At 38.7% G+C, this 20,196-nt stretch overlaps 1 protein-coding gene across 14 annotated transcripts in view; it reads right to left on the bottom strand.

The window, feature by feature from the left end:
- The window catches only part of MOBP (myelin associated oligodendrocyte basic protein), a 58,462-nt gene extending 43,553 nt beyond the window's left edge, over window positions 1-14,909 (bottom strand). For 7 of the 14 annotated variants that reach the window (XR_012431004.1, XR_012431007.1, XR_012431002.1 and 4 more), the window contains exons 1-2: window positions 14,849-14,909; window positions 4,252-4,335 (exon numbers count right to left, since the gene is read on the bottom strand). The gene's annotated coding sequence lies outside the window, so the exon portion shown is untranslated. Of the gene's footprint in view, window positions 1-4,251; window positions 4,336-14,847 lie in introns of all 14 variants that reach the window. The other 7 variants (XR_012431003.1, XR_012431006.1, XR_012431001.1 and 4 more) reach the window with 2 other exon arrangements.
- Between the last annotated feature and the right edge of the window lie 5,287 nt (window positions 14,910-20,196).

The raw sequence follows: 20,196 nt of genomic DNA, 5'->3' as shown, positions 1-20,196 counted from the left end.
TTCACTTATTATAGTGGGGCCAGATAAACAATCAAGAAGTGCAGTAGTTTTCTGAATGTTACGTAAATAACATGATACCCTTCAGTTTCTTGTATCTAAAATTATACAATACATGGTTTTAGCTTATGAACACTCAAATTTAGCCTGAAATTGTATGTGGATGAATATTCCACAGGCTGAGGGGACAGGCGGGCCCAGCTGGTCTCTCCGTTTATCTGCTGGCCAGCCCTGACTCTAGACTCACTTTTCCCTTATCTATCCACCACGTTGCCACAGAGATGACGTGAAATTGATTATATCTGTCCCTACTCAAAAACTTTAAGGGTTCCCTCAGTTACAGAACCAAGTACTTGTTTCTCAATTAATATGGCACATAGACCCCTCATGGCTTGGTCTCTGTCCTTCACCTCCCACACCATTTCTTGCTGGTACAGGCCAGAAGCATTATCCTGTGATTAGAAGATGGACCTTTCCCTGGAATGCCTTTTCCCCATCATGCTTGTGTGGTAAATGCCTATTCATCCTTAACAACCCAGCTGAGGTCTACCTCATCAGGATTTGATCCCCCAAAAAGATCTGTCCCTCTCTGGGCCATCTTTATAACTTGTACATACTTCTATTTGTGGATTACGTTATAACAATGTGGCTATATGTCTGTGACCTCAGCATGAGCTCTTTGAGGACAGAGTTTCTGTCTGAATCCTCAGCGTTCTGTTTCACCATCCGCTCAATGAATGAACGTTGAAACTGATTCGATTGAAAGTGTCTTAAAAATCCCCAGGTGCTTCTGTCCCCTGGGATGTTATGTAGGACTTGGGCTGCTTTTGTCAGGTTCCCAGCAAGGGTAGTTTAAAAATTAAGGTTTTGGCATAAAATTGTCTCTCCATAGAAAGCATCCTAATTTCAAAGTGCACTCGGTTTTACAATTATTTGCCTTTCTTAATCCAGTGTTTGTGGTGTAAGAAATAAAGAAATAAGGATGGTTTGTTTCTCCTATGAAAATGAGAGGATTTTGAATGTATACATATGTAGGTAAATCCTCTTATAATTCTTTCCTGAATGATGGGGAAGACAACCAATCTCCCAAATTGTATTGCTTTATAGAAAAACCTAAATGATCTATGGTCACAGCAGGGGACTTAAGAAGAGAACTCAGATTATCTGATGGGTTAAATTATTGCTCCACCTACAACTAGTGAATGGTGATAGCTACTAAGCTGCCTTGGGTTTTCCAGGGGTTCCATTCTTTGAGAGACAAAGAAGAGGCCAAGCTGGAGACACAAGCTGAAATAAGCACTAGGTTGCTGACCACCCTATTCCCAAATTTTGTGTTCAAGACCATCATCTGAATCACGCAACAGCAATTACACTGGTAGACTTCCTTGGCTGAATGAAATGCCACTTATCTCTGTTCCATTTTGCAATCTCTATGCCTCCATCTTTATACTTACCATGTTATATTAAAATCATTCATTCCTTCAAAAAAGCAGTCACTGAGCACATATGATAAGCCAAACATAATGTTAGCCCCTGACAGTATGACAATGAACAAAGACCCTGACCTCAGGAGTGCACATTCTAGCAAGGAGGACACACGTTAAACAAGTACCATCTTCAGAAGTAGTTGTTTAATTAGATTTGTGACTAGTGCCTTGAAGGAAAAATACAGTTGGCAATGAGTCTATATAGATGAGGATCTTAACTAGGATAAGAGGTCAGGGAAGGCTTCTTGGAGGGTAGGAGCTGAAGAGTGAGTCAATGTTATTGCAGCAGAGGGAGGAGTAAGCCTAGAGTGTTTGGGACAGAAGGCTCTGAGTTGGGGTTGAGGAGGTACATTTGAGGACTTAGAACAAGACCAGTGTATGTAAGAAGGAGAGTGGAGCAGGATGGGCTGGAGAGGAAATCAGAGGCTGAGTTGTGAATTGACATGCTTTGTAGGTCAAAAAATACTAGAAGGGAGGGAAATCTTTAATATACTGAAGGATATTAAAGTAGAAATATGTCATAATCAGAGGTGCATTTTTGTAAGCTTACTTCCATAGCTTTGAGGAAAATAGTTTTTGTGGGCAAAGCCCATTCCAGGAGGCCATGTGACTAATGATGGTGGTGACAAAATATTCCAAGAGTAGAATTAACAAGACTTGGTAATTCGTTGCACATAAGAAGCGGTAATGAGAAGGAGTCAACGGTATATCCAAGGTCTGTCGTTTGAGCAATTAGATAGGTGTTGGAAGTATCTACTGTAGAAAAAGAAGGTTTGGGGAAAAAACAGAAGCATGAGTTCACTTTTAATGCATTCAAGTAGAGGTGTTTGAAGGCTTCTAGATGAAGATGTCATGTGAATAGTTCAGAGGAGAAGTTGGCTAGAGATAGAATTTGAAAGTTGTTGGAGTATAGGTAGCAATTGAAGCCATGATAGTGGATGGGATTGCCTTGGTGGCTGAATGAGAGAGGTAGAAGAGAAACTAGGAGCATGTGACATCATGGGAATCAAAGGGAAAAAGTATTTCAATAGAAGAAATGGTCAACTTTGTAGAATGACTCTGAAAGGTGGCGTGATATGAGGACAACATGAGTACATTTGATTAAGTGGTATGAAAATTATTGGTGACTTTAGCAAGAGTTGATTCCATGGAGTTGTTGAAACAGACAGAAGTTGAATTTGAGGATTTATGGAGGGAATAGTGACTAAAGATAGAAAGAGAAACTATGGGCAACCCAGCCCAGAAATTTGAGAACAGTGGGAGAGACTGGTAGTAGCCAGAGAAGCATGTGGTTTGCAAAGGGTCCTTTGTGGGGACAGAGGGAGATGTTTCGCTGGTTTGTTGAGTTGCTTGTAGTAATAAGATAAATTGGAGCATGCATAAGTGCTAATGGGAAGTAGAGAGGAAGAAATAGAAATAATATCAGAAAGAAAGGAAATAATTAATATTCTTGAGAAAAACCTGAGGAGCTAGAGTGCAGACCACATGCAAAATCGTTGGCCTTTGTTAGAAGTGAGAAGACTTTTGACCGTATGAAGTCTCCATCTAATAGTTTCCATTTTTCCAGTGAAATGGAAAAATGCTGAGAAAAACAGAGTTGGAGGCTTGAGAGGAATAGAATGGGTTTAAGAGAGATTTTGTAGAAATTAAACTGGCCAGTTTTGAGAGTCTAGTTGAGGTCACTGACCATTAATTTGCAGAAATACAAATCTGCTTCACTCTGTTATTCTTTAGTTTTTCTTAGCAGCCTGGGTGTAGACATAGAGGAGATGGATAGGTTCATCCCGGGTGGAATTCGCCAGACAATTTGCAAGAGAAAAATTGAAGTAATGGATCTTAGAATCTATCAGTAATGTGAAGAAAATAGAAGGTAGAAAAAGGTGATAGATGAAAGAATAGGTAAATGAATGGGAGGTGAAAGGGCAAGTCAACTAGAAGCACCTAGTGAAAGAAGACTTGTAATGGGATATGTATAACAAATGAAAAGAAAGGAAGATGGTGAATGAGATGCTAGATGTTTGCACTGTTTGGTTGATGGAGTAGTTTCAGGTATTGACAATGGTCACACAATGACAATAGATGGATGAGCAGAGTGGATAGGTGAATAGTTCATTCAAGTAAATAGTAAAGTCACCTAAGTGGAGAGGGAGTGGGCAGCCCAGTGAAAAACCATCAGCAAAGGAGGAGGTGCGACTTGGAGGCCCAGTGAAGTCTGGCAGGAATGCAGCACAAGCTTCAAAATGCAGAGATTTAACTAGAGGGTGAAGGCATGGTAGCCTAAAAGTGGCAATGGGGAGGACACTGACCACACTCTCAAACCTGGAGCTACCTGGAGTGTAAAGTGGCCGCCATTTGAAAGGCTAACACATAAAGCCTTGTTCTCAGAGAACAGGCTAGATTCAGTTAACACAAAAAGATGGAAGGACTCTCCTGCAGAGAGTTTGGGAATATAAAGGGAGGAAGTCTGTTTATCAGAGAATGGCTGTTTCACTGTGCATGATATGTGAGTTTGTCAAGTACAGACACACGGTGGCTTGGGCCATAGACCCTCTGGGGTAGATAAATTTTTTTATATATATTTCTGCTCCCAGAACCTAGAATAGGGTGAGCCACCTGGACATACTAAAGAAGTATTTAACTCTTACTGAAAATTTGATTGCTCATTCTTTTGCTGATTCTGCATTCTACTGTGACATTCTGAATACTAGTCATCATTACACAAAAATTTAGATGCAGATCCAAAAGGCTATAAGCGATTCATTTGTACCTGTATTTTCATCCGTACACATCTGCTGATTGGATCTCTGTTATGAGCTTGTCTTGGTATCATTTGCTTCTTTTTTTTTTTTTCCTGAAAGTGAAGCAGTAGAATATGCTCTGGTTAATACAGTGTTTTGGTTACTCAGGTTGCAGTTAATTCAAGTGTGTTATACATGGAGCTTCACTCTCACAATCCTAGGGAGCATTATGACGTTTGATCTACATGCCATCTGACAGCTGAGGGATAGAGGAAAGATATAGTCACAAAATCACATGTAAACTTTTAATAACCACCTTTACATTATACAGAAAAAAAATGCTATATGTCCAGTTAATTCACTGTCATTATATAGAAAATCTGTAGTTCTTTTTTCATTTCTCCTAGTAAATTTGAGCTTTACAAGCCTAATTTTTGCTTATAAACTTGATAAATGAAATTCCAGAGTCTGGGTCTAAACACACAAATCTTCACAATCAAATCAATCATCCCAAGAAAGGAGCTTAGGGAATATCCTCCTCCTTTTCTATGACTCTCAAGGAAGAGATGTGTTCTTTGTGCTGTAAATTACAGGAAAAAATCCAGTTTGATAAAGCATTAAATTGAGAAGTTCCAGAGGATATTAATATTGTTTTCCTATGAAATATGGACGTTTACATGACTATTCATAACCTTTGGTCCCATTCCTTATTAATATATATCAGATCTTGGAAGGGCTATTTGAAAGAAAAAAAAAGGTCTTATAAGATTATAAAGATTCTAGACACAAAAATAGCCTCCAAAAGAACCCTGTAATTCTGATTGGTTCTCTTAGTTGATCATTTTTATTCTAGTAATAAGGATGTAATTGAAAACTTTGTGTAACGAACTATAGAAATCCTTGTAAGAGTCTGAAGTGAAATCAGATAAGGATCACTAGCATGTTTCTTTTCTCCCCTCTGCTTGACAGAATAATTGAAATCCTATGAGTCTACAAGCTTCTTATTTAGAAAAATGATCAGGGCCGTGCACGGTGGCTCACGCCTGTAATCCCAGCACTTTGGGAGGCCGAGGCAGGTGGATCATGAGGTCAGGAGTTTGAGACCAGTTGGCTAAGATGGTGAAACCCCGTCTCTACTAAAAATACAAAAATTAGTCAGGCGCAGTGGCAGGCGCCTGTAATCCCAGCTACTTGGGAGGCTGAGGCAGGAGAATCGCTTGAACCCGGGAGGCGGAGGTTGCAGTGAGCCGAGATTATACCACTGCACTTTAGCCTGGGTGACATAGCAAGACTCCATCTCGAAAGAGACAGACAGAGAGAGAGAGAGAGAGAGAGAGAGAGAGAGAAAGAAAGAAAGAAAGAAAGAAAGAAAGAAAGAAAGAAAGAAAGAAAGAAAGAAAGAAAGAAAGAAGGAAACAGAGAGAGAGAGAGGGAGGAAGGGAAAGAAAGAAAGAGAAAAATGATCAGTTGAGATATAGTAGCAAGTATTGAATTTAAACTCCTGCTGAAACAATAAAGCTGAAAAAAATACACAGAAGAATTATTCTCAGGCACTGGATGGCAATCATTGCAGGGCTATGATCCTTGAGAGAAAGGAAGCAAAACTCCACATTCATCCTGGTTTTTTCTGTGAATATTTTTCAATCTGCTGTACAGGAAAAAACATTCCAAGGAGAGATGGGAAGAAACAGGGGTAGGAGTTAGGGGGTGCTAAGGCCACGGGAATCTGGAAGGGTGGAGGGGAGAATAATAGACAATAGGGAACCAGTGGGAAAATATCCAGTCATGTGTTGCTTAATGACAGGGATAAATCCTGAGAACTGAATCATTAGACAATTTTGTCATTGCACAAACATCATAGATGGTTTAGCCTGCTACACACCTAGACTATATGGTATAGCCTATTGCTCCCAGGCTACACACCTGTACAGCATGTAACTATACTGAATACTGTAGGCAACTGTAATGCAACAGTAATTTAACGATTTGCATATTGAAACATATCTAAAATAGAAAATGTACAGTAAAATGCAGTATAAAAGATTTAAAATGGTACAGCTATATAGGGCACTTACCATGAATGGAGCTTGCAAGCCCAGAAGTTGCTCTGGTTGAATCAGTAAATGAGTGGTGAGTAAATGTGAAGGCCTAGGACATTACAGTATACACTATAGACTTTATAAATGCTATACACTTAGGCTACACTAGAATTATTGTTTTAATTTTTTCTTCTTCAAAAATAAATGTTAGCTTACTGTAACTTTTTACTTTATAAACTTGAATTTTCTTAACTTTTTGACTCTTTTGTAATAACACTTAGCTTAAAACACATCATGTAGCTATAGAAAATTATTTTCTCTTTATATTCTTATTCTATAAGCTTTTTTCTATTTTTAAAATTTTTAATTTATTTTTTACTTTTTAAACTTCTTTCTTAAAAACTAAGATGCAAACACACACATTAGCCTAGGCCTACACAGGGCCAAGACTGTCAATATCACTGTCTTCTACCTCCACCTGACATCCCACTGGAAGTTCTTCAGGGACAATAACACACATGGAGCTGTCATCTCCTATGACAACAATGTCTTCTTCTGGAACACCTCCTGAAGAACCTGCCTGAGGCTGTTTTACAGCTACCTTTTTTTAATACAAGTAGAAGGAGCACATTCTAAAATAACAATATAAAGTATATTATAATAAATACACAAACAAGTAACATAGTCATTTATCATCATTACCAAGTATTATGTACTGTACATAATTGTATGTGCTATACTTTTATACAATTGGCAGCACAGTAGATTTGTTTACACCAGCATTACCACAAACAGATGAGTAATGTGTTATGATGTTATGACAGCCATGGCATCACTAGATGATACGAATTTTTCAGCTGTATTATAATCTTATGGGACCACCACTGTCATTGACCAAAACACTTTATGCAGTGCATGACTGTATATAATTTCTCTCAGATCCTTGGCCAAATCCAAAGTTGCACAATTACAGGGTGAAACTGTGGGAAGCCCCTTAAAAATTCTTGCTAAGAGGCTGATAACCAAGCAGAAATACCTGAATTCACATATTAATGAGGAGACATTGTGAGACCTTGGTGAACATCCCAATCTTTTGAGACCCCAGAAAGCTCTCACCTTATAATAGGGACAACTCATAGAAGTAAACGCAAAAATAAAATAGGTCTGACCTAGCAAGGCCTAAAACCAAGACTTGACAGGATCAGAGTGGCTCTCTGGTAATTTAACATAATCCAGAACCTCTACAATCTATTATCCACAATGTCCAGCATACAATAAGAATTACCAGACATTTAAAGAAACAGGAAAAGGACACCAAATTTTTTTTTAACGGTCAATGGAAGCAGACCCAGAGATTATCATTATTGATATGTTAAAGAAAGTAGAGAAAAGATAAACATAATGTATGACAAAATGAGGCTTTTCCATAAAAAATAAGAATTTTTTTTAAAAATCAAACAAAATAAATCAATCACCATGTAGGGAAGCAGAAGGAATCCAAGATGGAATGCAGGCTGTGACTAATGAAACTGACTACAATAAATAAATCAAATGAAATGAATCACATAACCACACTGAAGGGAAGGGGGAAAAAAAGGATATGACTGAAGTAACTTTGACAAATAGTTTAGATAATCCTACAATAGTAGAATTAAGCAAATAAATACATTATAGATAATGAGAATTCAGTTTCTTACTATCCAAAGAATGAGGTTATAAAAAAGGAAAGGAAGAAGGCTAGAATGAAACTTGTGCTGCTAGATTGGAGTCAGAAATACAGAAATAAATATAGGTGTGTGCGTATGTAAGTTAGTATACACACACAGATTTCCTAGCTCTGTCTGCTGAGAAGCTTTAGAAGAAGTAACACCCCAATAGCAAGGAATATACCAGATATGGTTTGGCTCTGTATCCCCACCAAATCTCATGTTAAAATGCAATCCCCTGAGTTGGAAGTGGACCCTGGTGGGAGGCAATTGGATCATGGTTTCTCATGAATGGTTTAGCAGCGTCCCCCTTGGTACTGTCCTCATGATAGTGAGTTCTCATGATATCTGGTTGCTTAAAAGTGTGCAGCACCTCCTCCCTCTCTCTCTTTCTCTCTCTCTCCTGCTCTCACCATCTGAGATGTCTCACTTACCCTTTGCCTTCTGTGATGATTGGAAGCTTCCTGAGGCCTCCCCAGAAACAGAAGCTGCTATGCTTCCTGTACAGCCTGCAGAACCATGAGCCAACTAAGCTTCTTTTTTTATACAAATTACCTAGTGTCAGATATTTCTTTATAGCAATGCAAGAATGAACTGATACAACAAGTAATACCCAAATCTTGTTTTTTAACTATCATCAGTATACTAGGCTAGACTGGTAAAGTGTCCAATAAAAGGAACCATAGCTTATTGAAGAGGTGATTGATTTGAGACTGAGAGAAAATACAAGTTTATCCTGGAACAAATTGTGATGTCAGAAAATGCTCAGAGAGGTTGGCAACATGTGAAAAAGGCACAGGAGCTAACCTAAAAGAGCTCCTACCAAAGTTATTTGAGCAAGAAGGTAAATAAGAATAGTATTGGATTATAAACCAAGGAATAAAATAAATATTGTTGGGCCTATACTGATATAAATAAATAACTGAATAAATAAATAAATGGACTAGAAGAGATAATCTTCCTTAAAGAATCATTCCAATTAATAAATGTAGAAGCAATGAGGGAAATAGAAAATCACTATTAGAATACCACAATAATAATTTCTGCAAGCATCATTGACTAATGGATGCTAAAATTAGTAGGTGAAAGTGTAAGCAGAAACACAGTATTTGTATCATCTCCAAATATCCCCCCAAGAAATATTAACTAATTGAAAAGAAAAGAACAATCACTTTAAAGTGGAGAAATCTGGGAAGTATCATCTCAGTCAAATGATCAAGGTTAACATCACCAGTAATAAGACATATCATCCTCATTTATTCTCTGATATAAGAAGCACATATCATCTCTGTGTAATTCTTTTCAATAATATATAACTTCAACCTAATCATGAAAAGACATCAGAAAAATTCAAATTGAAGGACACTATACATAACTTATCAATGTTTTTTAAAAGTCTCAAGGTCATGAAAGACAAGGAAAAACTGAGGAATTGTCACAGGTTAGAGAAAATTAAAGAGACCTGATAACTAAATGCAATGCAGTATCCTGGATTAGTGCCTGACAGAAAAAGAACATTAGTGGGAAAACTTGTGAAATATGATTAGACTCTATAGTTAATTAATAATGTATCAATGTTAATGTATTAGTTTTATTAGTTGTGCTACACAGTTACATAAGATGTTAACATTAAAGAAAGCAATGTAAAGGGCATACTGCATGTATTCACAACGTGGGTAATATCCCCTCCAAGAGATGAAAACTGGATCTTGAGGGGGGCAAAAAAAACTTACTTGTTTTATTTAATTTTTTTTCAATCTCAGACCTACGTGAGAATTCTCTTTTTATGTGCAAAGCACAAATATGTACAATACATAAACAGACATATTCTCACTCTTTTTATGTGCAAAGCACAAATATGTACAATACATAAACAGACATACTGTACATCTGTAGTATTAAAATTTAATGGAAGGGGAGAAGCAATTAGGGAAAAATGGCTTTTTAGGGGGATGATGTGTATAATTCAGGCGTTCCATGTATAGTCATCTGCCATATAACAACATTTCAGTCAATCAGGGATTATTTAAACAATGGCGGCCCCATGAGATTATAATATTGTATTTTTATTGTATCTTTTCTATGTTTAGACATACAAATATTTACCATTGTGTTAAGTAGCCTGTACCATCTAGGTTTGTGTAAGTACACTCTATAATGTTCACACAATGACTAAATCGTCCAACGTCTCATTTCTCAGAACGTATCCTCGTTGTTAACCAACACATCACTGTAATTTGAGTGTGTGTTTCATTTAAGTTAATGCCATCCATGTGTTGTTATTAAATAACTTACTTAAACCATCAAGTGCCAGAGATTGGAATTTGAGTAATTTGAGTCTGTGTTTCATTTAAGTTAATGCCATTTATATGTTTTTATGACAATAACTTACATAAACCATCAAGTGTCAGTGATTGGAGTAGGAATTCTCAAATCCCTTGTTTGGAACATTCAGAAAACCAGCCAAGTGAAGAAAAATAGAGCTAAAAATAGAGCTAAAAAACATATTTAGCTCCTGTCTCTCTGTATTTCAACCATATTCAATTGTCTCAATGCATTATGGCTCCTTCTACCTTGGACTGGTATTTCCAGAAATACCCTCCCCAGCTCACTTTACTTGTGTAACAGTTGCCCAAGAATACAAGATTTCAAGTCAAATATGCCTCCCTCAGGGAAAACCTTCTTAGCCACTTAGTCTAGATTAACTCTCAAGCACCCTTATTACACAACCTTATAGCTTCCTGTGCTGCTTCTCCTTTGTTTTTATGGTGTACAGTGTGTGATGTTTTGATACATATATTCTGTGGTAAATGATCTTATTTTCTGTATTCCATCCAGATGCTCTGGCATCTGGGGCATTGCTGACCCTGGAGATGCTGCCCCTCCCAGGGCTAGCTGATTCCTAGAGATAGCAATTGCCCCCCCGTGAGATGCCATTTATATGCAAATCAACCAGTCCAGAACCCAAATTCACCAACTACCTCCTTTATTGAACTCTTACAAGTTGAACTAATATTCTTCTGCCCTTATCACTCCAGGACCAGATACCAGACAGCTCCTACACCTCAGAGCCCCATGAAATTATTCAAACTAGCCAATCTTAAGCATGCCTCTCCTGCTTACTCTGCCTAGACCATTTCTCCCAACAAAAACCATAATAAAGGCTCTCACCCATGCTTTTTCACCCTCACTCCTTCTGACTCCTGACCTAAGACCTTGGTGCTTCCCCATGTGGCCAGGTGGCCCTTCCCCACGTTTTCCCCCCTCCTGGGAGTGATGAGTAAAACACTGTCTTTTCAATGGCAACCATCTCCTGATCTGGTTGGCCTCACCATGCCTGAACAAAAACAAAATCAGAAGTACATTTTAAAACAGGAAGTTTCCTTAACCACCCAGAGCACAGTTGACACCAGGTATTTACCTAATGCTTTAAGGGTGACAGAAGCAACAGAAGCCAGAGTGGCCTGCACAGCTATTATAAGAAGTCACTCTTGCAGCACACGATGGGATCTAATCCTATGGGCCAAGTACAGCCCCACAAATTTCCACGTTGTGGGAAGCAGCTTAACCCCTATCCACAAGACTCTCTGCCCTCCCAACCCTTCCATGTTCTGGCCCCCAGTTATTATTTTTTTTTTTTCCCTTTTGAGACAGAGTCCCAGTTTTCTTTTTGAGACAGTCACCCAGGCTGGAGTGTAGTGGCACGAACATGTCTTAATACAGCCTTTACCTCCCAGGCTCAAGTGATCCTCAAGCCTCAGCCTCCAAAGTAGATGGGACTATAGGCACGCACCACCATGCTTGGTTAATTTTTGTATTTTTTGTGGAGATGGGGTCTTCCCATGTTGCCCAGGTTGTTCTTAAACTCCTGAGTTCAAGTGGTCTGCCTGTCTCAGCCTCCCAAAGTGCTGGGATTACAGCCATGAGCCACCACGCCTGGCCAGTGGTCCCCAATTCTTTTGGCTGGGTGAGAGAAGGGGGCCCTCATTTTTTACTCCAGGATGGTCCATCTTGGGAATATCTTTGAGTTGTCTTTTAAGTAGAAAACACTTTATCAAACTACAGAGTGACTTTCATGGCCCTGATGAAATAGTCATAATAGCTAATGCTACATTTTCCCAGTAGTTGAGTTCCTCAATATTAAATAGCACTATGTACAGAACTCCAAAATTTTAACCTAATTCGATATTTAGGAGAAAAAAGTTAATCTATGTCATCCAGAGAACAGTCCTATTAAAGCCACAATATGTTCACAGTACTACAAAGATCATACAATAGGTTAACCAACTGCCCTGCATTTAAATTTTTTATGACTTCCTTGTTTTCTCTGCAAAAAAAAAAAAAAAAAAAAAAGGATATTTTATATTTGTTAATCTAAGGAATTCATGTCAGTAATTTTCTCAAAGTAAGTCTCCTGGGAAGTCAAAGCCTCTGTCTCCAGAATGATAAAACTGCCAGCCACTTCCAAACTGAAGTTCTCTTACTTACAAAGGAAATGAGAGTTCTGTCTCTACCAGGAATCCCTCTCAGGGGAAGGGACTTGAAGTTAACCTTGGTGATTCTGAGGAAACCACCACGAGGTTCTCTATAGTAGTTATAGAAAACCCACTGGACTTGAGGACACCAGAAGCCCTCATCCACATGAGTGCAAACATATTGTGTGGAGAAATGAGCTCCGCTCTGCGCTTGCAGAGATGGTGGATCTGGTAACTGAGTCAATGCCTCTACACACCTGTTGCTTCTTGGGAGCGCTGTGGTGTGTGTATCTCAGTACATGTTAGATTCCTTCTATGTGTAATTACTAGCTCTCTGGGTGTTGCCACTGGGCCATTGTAGCAGGTAATGCAGAACTGAATGGAAACAAGTACAAGAGGGGCATGCCAGCGTGCCAGAGGAGCAGCTGGGAAAGGACTCATGCCTCATGCCAGAGGAGGAGCTGGAAAAGAACTTGGAAGGGTGATGTTCCAGACTTGGGGTTGATAGAGACTGTTTCACCGAGGTTCTAATTATTATATTATTATTCACTACCTCATCTTTCTGAACCTCAATGATCATACTAGTAGTAATATAAGCCCGAATTAATTTTTTAATAGGCAGAGCTAACTCCGCCCCTACTACTAGGAAGATCTTTTTGTTAAGTTAACAAAGAGGACGCCAGCCAGCCTGGAGTGTCTACCCAGGGAAACTCTATTGAGCCGTATCTGCTTTCAGCAAATGGTTGCACCTAGAAAGGAATTATTACATTTATTAAACTAATACTCAGAGAGCAGTAGACATGAATCCAACACACACAAGTAATGTAAATTGAATACCTCACTTTAAGCCTATAAGTTCATGTACAGGTCACTATAATTGCCATTTATAATCCAAGGGCAATACTTATACACTTTTGATGATTCCTTGGGAATTATCTGTAAAAGCTCTAGATTTTTAATTTTTGGCTATTTGGTGTACAAAGATTTTAGGTACTAATTTAAAATCTTAATAACTATTAGGTAACAAGACCTTGAATTTTTAAATTGTATACTCAGATTCAAGTATGAATTTGGATTTATGTGATCTAAAATGCAAGTATATTCCTTTGAAAACTGCATAATTGTGAGAAAAGTGCAGACCAAACCCATATTGAGGGACATTTAGCAAAATAACTGGCTTATACTCTCTAAAACTGTCTAGGTCAAAGCTTCCTCAGGTATGGTTCCAAATTAAAGGAGGCTAAGGGGACAGGACAACAAAAGGTCATGCATGGTTCTCAATTGGCTCCTTGGACAATTGATGAAATCTAGATATCGCTAGACTTAAAAATAGTATTTTCTCAATATTAATTTTCTAATTTTAATTAATTCTAATTAAAATAAATTTTAATTAAAATTAATTATATATGTGTGTATATATACGTATATTATATATAATATATGTGTCTATATATACACACATATATTTTTGTATATACACACATATATATGGATACAGAGAGAGAAAGAGAATGATAAAGGAAATGTGGTAAAACAGGAATATCTGGGTAATTTGGGTGCACCTGAAATTTTTTGTATTGTTTGCAACTTTTCTAAAAATCTGAAACAATTTTTGAAACTCACTCACCAACAAGTCTCCTGCTGTTCTAAATAGTCACAAAACAGCATATCCGCACACCTGGCAGCAGCCTGCTCTCTGCCTCCCTGATTTATTCACAAAGCATTAAAAAGTCCTTTCCCCATTTTCCTGCTAGTACTGTAGGCCAAGTTCATTACTGGCCTCCCTGACACATAATATTTTTTCCTTTCTCTGTCATCCATAGAACTGAAAACTCCCTGTTGTTTCGAAGATAATCTCTATCAGACAAAGCATTAGTGCCTTTCTGTTTAAGGTTGTTGGTCTACAGGGGGCAGAATTCCAAAAAGATTTGGGCTTTGTTGTTCCACTAACATCCCCCACACACATAAATCCAACTGTATGAGGAAAAAATTTGTTCCCAGATAAGAAGAAAAACTCATTTTTAAATCATGACAAATAATAAAAGAAGAAATAGAAGAAAAGAAAAGAAAAGAAAAGAAGCAGCCTGAACTACCATCCATCTGGCTCCAGGAACACAGGGCTTTGAATCTGAGGAAATCTAAATGAGGGCTCAGAGCCTCTCCCTGGGCTCATAAAATTTCCAAACATTAGCAGGAACATTCCAGGTGGCCCCCTGCCCACATCAGAATAAACGTGGTATCTCTGTTCTTGTTTTCTCCATCCTTGTATGTCCTCCCCATTTTGACTATTCTTACAGAAAGTTTTCCCTGGGATATAATGAAATGGCCCATACAAAAATGTACACTTGTCACTTAAAGATGAAAGTATAAAATGAAGTAAAATAAAAACCAATGGAATCCTCTTACCTTCAAATAGCAGTTGTTGTGTGAAACGGATTCCGCGTCTATACCAGGTCCCTAAGGGTTTGAGCCTACCTCAATGCATGCAGAATATATAGGGAGAGGTTATAGATCTGGGTTTTTCATTACACAAGGTGTTTTTGATGAGTCCTCAGCGAAGATCCACTTAAAAACAAAAGCTACAGAAAGACTACAAAAAGGCCACACAAAGTTTAAACAAAAGGCTAAAGAAAGAGCAAACAAAAGCCAAAGAAAGTTTAAACAAAGAGTGAAACAAAGACAAAACAAAGGGCAAACAAAGACAAAAACAAAGAGCAAAAGAAAATCTAAACAAAAGCTAAGCTAAACTACAACCATATCACACACACACACGCACACACCCCACATTCACTGTACAGCCCCCCAGCATTCATGTATTCCAGCCTCCCACCTCCCACATCCCACATAATCAACATCCCATGTGAAAACTCACCCCTCAAAGTTCATTCCACACAAACTCCAGTTAAGTTCCATGCCAGGTCCAACCACACCACACACCAGCTCACCCCACCAAACCACATACCCTTCCACCAACATGCTACACCACCACATGTTGCAATCACATTGACAAATTCCAGGAGTTTTTATACTCCATGTAGATTAAATAACCATCCCCACTTCCTTCCCTAAAACACTCATGTATACCCACAGATACACCCCAAAACTAACATTCACACACGCATGCCCTTGTACACTTGATTTAGCAAGAGTCTAATGCAGCCCAGTTACAACTAACATTGAATTTGGGAGTTTCCATGACAATTACCCTATGCATTCACATTTATAAAAACATGTATAAATCATCTCTTATGTTGAATAGTTTCTGCAAATGATGAATCTCATTAAATTAACAGTATATTGGCTTCAGTCTTAGACACCAGCATTTCCTTATAATGTTCCTAAAATGTGGAGCCACACCTTTCTGTGCTCTGTTAAATCCCAGCAGTCCTGTAATTCTGCTTCTGCTATTTATTTTATATATGTAGAACTACCCACTAATAATTTGAAAGATGAAAGCTTACTTCTGAAACCAATCCAACCAACAGCAGCCTTGCCTTTTGGATTCCCAGAGCCCCCTGCATGACAGTGTAATATAAATGTCAACATTACCACCAAGTTTCTCTTTAGGCTCTTGTCTCAGTAAAGAATCAGCCAGGGAATCTTGAAGAGGTAATCCAGTGAGACTACAAACATTGACCATAAATCTCTCTGTACACTAACATTTTTGTTTTTGTTTTTGTTTTGAGATGGAATCTGGTTCTGTCCCCCAGGCTGGAGTGCAGTGGCACTATCTCAGCTCACTGCAACCTCCACCTCTCGGGTTCAAGCTATTCTCCTGCCTCAGCCTCCTGAGCAGCTGGGACTACAGATGCCCACAACCATGCCTGACTAATTTTTGTATTTTTAGTAGAGACAGGGTTTTGCCATGTTGCCCAGGCTGGTCTCAAACTCCTGACCTCAGGTAATTAGCCTGCCTTAGCCTCCCAAAGTGTTGTGATTACAGGCTTGAGCCACCGCGCCCGGCCTCTTCATACACTGACTTTATAGTTAGTTAAACATTCTTTCTCTGAGTAAATGAGTTACAGACGTATGCTGATTGATTCATTCCCACTGTGATGCCAGTATTTTGCTTGTGTTGTATTGACTGTGACTGGGGGCTGGGGAGTAGGGTAGGATGGTTTAGAGTTTGAAATCTGGAGGCCCTGACACTGGGATCATCACAGGACCCACCTCAAGGATTTGAGTGAGGACTAAATCAGTTGATATGTTTGCACTGGTGGAAAGAATGCCTGGCACACAGAGTCCTGCACCAATGCAACTCTTACGGCCCTGGCCCTAAAGAAGGTTACCAACAGAGGCGGGTGGCAGTTGTAAGGATTTGTTTTCTATTCACAAAATAACAAGACTAATTCAGGCTATTTAAAAAATACAAGATCCAGTAGATATATTACAAAACTCTATCTTTATTAAAGACCCTCTGCTTCTCAAATCTTTCCAACAAAAGTTCTTAATGACACATTTTGGGGAAGTCCCATCTTTGATCTTCTACTCCACCATATACAGGGTGATATATAATTTATGCAACCCAACTATGGAGATTTCACAAAATGCTCGTAATGCCATCTCTTTCTATTTCTACTTAAATGTTAGCGCTTGCCCTTAGTGCGGTGGCACTCTCACTCCCAGAACCACTGGGGAGGCCATGTCTGAGTCAGTGTCACTCTTCTTGAATGGCAGCCTGTGTTCCACATAGAGCAAGACCTTCCAGGACTCACAGTCACAATTAAGAAACTTGCTAACACTGCAGAGGATTTTCCCACAGAAACTTTGGCTACAGTTGACAATCCCCACATGTTATGAATTAAAATGTGTCCCATCCCCCGTCTCTCAAATTCCTTTGTTGGAGTCCTAACCCCTAGTGTCTTAGAATTTGGAATGAGGCCGGGTACAGTGGCTTGCGCCTGTAAGCCCAGCACTTTGGCCAGGAATTTGAGACCAGCCTTGCCAACAGGGCAAAATTCTTTCTCTACTAAAAATACAAAGAAATTAGCCGGGTGTGGTGTCATGTGCCTAATATTACAGAGGATTTTAATTCCCAGCTACTCAGGAGGCTGCGAATTGAGAATCACTTGAACCTGGGAGGCAGAGGTTGCTGTGAGACAAGATTGCACCACTACACTCCAGCCTGGGTGACAGAGCAAGACTCTGTCTCCAAAAAAAAAAAAATTTGGATTCAAATAAGGATTTGAAGACAGACCACAGAGGTGATCAAGTTATGAAGTCGTTAGGGTGGGCTCTGATGCAACATGACTAGTGTCCTTACATGAAGAAGTTTGAACAGAAAGACACATTTGGAGGGAGGACAGTGTGAAGTCATGGGGAGAAGATGGTCATCTACAAGCCAAGGAGGGAGGCCTGGAACAGATCCTTCATTCATAGTCCTCGGAAGAAACCAGCACTGCCCACACCTTGACCTCAAACTTCAAGTTTTGAGAACTGTGAGACAATTCATTTCTGTTGTGTACGTCACCCAGTTGGTGGTACTTTATTTCAGCAGCCCTAGCAAACTAATACGCCACAGTGACAATAAGTACTATTTTAATTGGTTTCTACATTTATCAAAATAGCACTTGTGCAAAGTTATAATAATATTAAAAGGCTTATGTTGGAAAACAATAGTCCCTTGTGCTGCCTCACCCCACTCAAAATCCCAGCCACCAGAGGCAACCATTTAAAACTTTTTTTTAGCTATCTTTTCTCTATTTATTTCCATATACTAAGTAATTCACACAAATAGCCATTTATATACCTATTTATGGTAGGTTATTGGCTTCCTTTTAAGGGTGTAGTTTTCTTACATTCTACTTTTTCCTCTCCCTTTTCCCTTACCTACTGAATGTAGTTAGTTAATATTTATATTATTATAAATATGTAAATATTCCCTCCTACAGAACCTTGTGATTAACTACGATTGTTTCCTTTCTTTGTACAAATTTCTTGTTCCTGGAATTAATAATCACCCCATTTTTAATTTTATTCATTTATTTTAATCTGCTTAGTTTTGAATTTTACACTTCATCATTTTTTCCAAATATTCCAACAGATCTGTCAACTATCTGCTAATAAATTCTAAGCATTCCAATATACTGAATGATCTTTCACATCTATTGTCTTCTGTAATCCTCTGTCATCTCGTTCAGATTTCAGGCTGGTTGCTCTCTAGACCCGACGCAGGCCTGGGTCTTCCCTTCATTGCTTTGCTGGAAAGAGATCACCTTGTCCAGGATCCCATGCCATCCTCACCTTTCCGAAGCATGCCTTACAATACCTTTCCTAGAAAGAGTATATATTAAGTGAATTTTTTCAAGTGTTTGTGTCCCTGAAAACTCCTTTACTCTGCCCTCATACTTGATTGCCTGTTTGTGTATAGAATTCTAAGTTGAAAAGTATTTTCCCTTAGAAAAATGATGTGGATGATACATTGTTTTTTGGTATCTTCCCCTCCAGTGTTGTTTTTGAGAAGTTCTAGACCTTTCAGATGCCCGTTGCTTTTTCTGTGATTTTCTTCTAAGCCTCTGGAAATGTTCAAGATCTCATTTTGACCCCAGTTGTCCTGAAATTTCATCCTTCAATGTGAATGTTTTTTCGTCCCCACTTGGTGGAGCATTTTCATCTGGAAATTCATAAAATTCCACTCCAAAAATTCTTCCTTTTTGTTGTTGGTTTTGTTAATTTATTTTTCTCCATTCTCTTTCTTGTTTCTTGAATTTCTGTTATTTGGCTTTTGAACTATCTAAATTGATCTTCTAAATTGTTACTCATTCTTCTCTTTCCTAGTTTCCAATTCTTTGACTTCTTGTTTTATCTCTCATGAAGTTTTCTTATTTTATTTATTATAACCATCTTTTTGAATTTGATACTTCATTTTGACAATTACATTTTTAAATTTCAAGACTTCATTCTTATTTGCTGACTTTTCTTTTTTCAAAGCACATAGCATTTTCTGTAAACTAGGAAACTAGCAAAACAGTAACTACCACACTGGGCGATGTTGCTTGGTTTTGGTTTTCTTTGTGTCTTTGTTAGTTTTGCTCCTTGCATTGAATCGGTTTGCTTACTCCACGTTTCTTCATCCTGGTTATTTGTTTCCATCTCTCCCCTTCTAACCAAAAGTTGTCCTCTTTATCTGGTGATCTTTCACTGTCCATTACTGCTTAATAGTCAGCCATTCAAGAGAAGACTGGAGGCTCCAGGTACAAGGATGGGTTCGATGCTGGGGAATGCCGCAGGCACCCATGTTGGCCTTTACAACAAGGAACCTAGAAATATAAGTAGCTGGAGGATTTTTCCATAGAGTCATTCAGTTTCTTCAATGAAAAGCCATCTATTTTACAGCCTGACAGGGGCAGGGAAGATACAGAAGTTTGAACACCATGCTATTGATATTCTGCTCAAAGTAGACAAGGGACCTGAGGGACCCACATGAGTGTTCCTCACTGTTCCCGAATCAGGAAATTTCTCCATAATAAACTTCCAGTGACCACAGCAAGTTAGTGCAATGACTCTCAGAATCCATTCTGTGTGTGCGACTTGTCTATGCCTGATCCTTGCTTTCCACTATACCTGGATGCTCCAGGTGCAGAGACCCTCAGCGTTGCAACAGATAACTTTTGATGTGCTTTTTTCTCAGGCATCGCTCCTGCAAGCACTCAGACTGAAACTTCCTCTACTCTGTTCACATCCTCCGTCCACTTTATGTTTCCTAAAATTGTGTTATCATCATTCATCTTGTTGTCTCCTTTTCTTTGGGAGTT

Source organism: Macaca fascicularis, chromosome 2 (assembly GCF_037993035.2).
Source record: "Macaca fascicularis isolate 582-1 chromosome 2, T2T-MFA8v1.1".
In the NCBI taxonomy this organism is placed as follows: domain Eukaryota; kingdom Metazoa; phylum Chordata; class Mammalia; order Primates; family Cercopithecidae; genus Macaca; species Macaca fascicularis.
Note: the sequence above shows the minus strand (reverse complement) of the source record. Positions and strands in the feature narration are given on the sequence as shown.